The sequence below is a fragment of the Pseudomyrmex gracilis genome, unplaced genomic scaffold (assembly GCF_002006095.1).
Source record: "Pseudomyrmex gracilis isolate BER0280 unplaced genomic scaffold, ASM200609v1 scaffold_463, whole genome shotgun sequence".
NCBI lineage: Eukaryota > Metazoa > Arthropoda > Insecta > Hymenoptera > Formicidae > Pseudomyrmex > Pseudomyrmex gracilis.
In genome coordinates this window covers 86859-88258 of record NW_018021047.1, presented here as the reverse complement: position 1 = coordinate 88258, position 1400 = coordinate 86859, and positions in this window count along the sequence as shown.

Genomic DNA, 1400 nt, shown 5'->3' with positions numbered 1-1400 from the left:
GTTCCGTCCCGAGTAATTTAGATTCGCATCTAAGACTCGAAAAAGGAACCGACGAGCGGGACGCCGATGAACAAGCTATAGCGAGAAACACTCGTTGGCTTGTTTACAACACCGAAATCTCGCTCGACCCGCGCACTTGACGCTCGAATCTCTCTGGGTCACTGTGCCGGGAGTTGTCACATAAGTGTCATGTGTCGGTTGCGTCACTCCTCAAGGGTCCGACCGTTACCGTAAGCCTAGAACGTAACACTTGAAAACATACTAAAGAAATTTTAATTTTCTATTAACTTACCAAATTAAATTAAATTATAACTATTAATAAAATTTTAACACCAACAACTCCTATAAAATAAATTAAAACCAAAGGTAAAATAATTTTCCAACATAAATACATTAATTCATCGTAACGTATACGAGGAAGAAGCCCTCGAACAACTAAAATTAATGAACTAACTAAACATATCATAATAAATATTATATCCCTAAACAATAATGAACTAAATAATAAAGTAAAAACAATACTTACAAAAATAATTATACCATATTCAGCCAAAAAAATCAATGTAAATCCTGACCTAAAATATTCAACATTAAATCCAGAGAATAAATTCAGACTCACCTTCAATAAAATCCATTGGACTTCGATTTAATTCAGCTAAAATACTAATAAAAAACACAACAGCTATAGGGAAAACCATTAATATATTTCAACATCAATAATGTCAAACCAACAAATTAATAAAAGTAAATCCCTCACCTAAAACTATAATCACTAATATAATTAAAATAAACCTAACCTCATAAGAAATCATCTGTGAAACTGACCGCAGAGTTCCTATTATAGAATAAGTTGAATTTGAAGACCAACCTAAAAACAAGACAATATAACTACCCAACCTTATAAATACTACTATTAATAAAATAGAATAATTTAAATAATAAATATTAGTCTAGATAGGTAATATTATTCACAACAATAGCATTATAAATATTATTATTAGGGGCCTCAAATAATACAAATAATATTCAGACTTAACAACCACAAACAACTCTTTCCTTAAAAGTTTTAAACCATCCCTAAAAGGTTGAAGAAACCCCCCATATCCAACTTTATTAGGACCTTTACGATCTTGAATGTATCCCAAAATTTTACGCTCCAAGAGAGTGAAAAAAGCAATAGATAAGATAACATAAACAATTATTAAAATTAAAGACACCAAATTGCAAAAAAAATAATTTATATATAATAAAATTATTATTTATATACAAATGTATATATAATTAAATTCTAAATTTAATGCACTTACTCTGCCAAAATAATATAAATAAATAATTTAAATAATCAAGTCCTTTCGTACAAAAACTAATTAATTTTAAAATAGATAGAAACCGATCTGGCT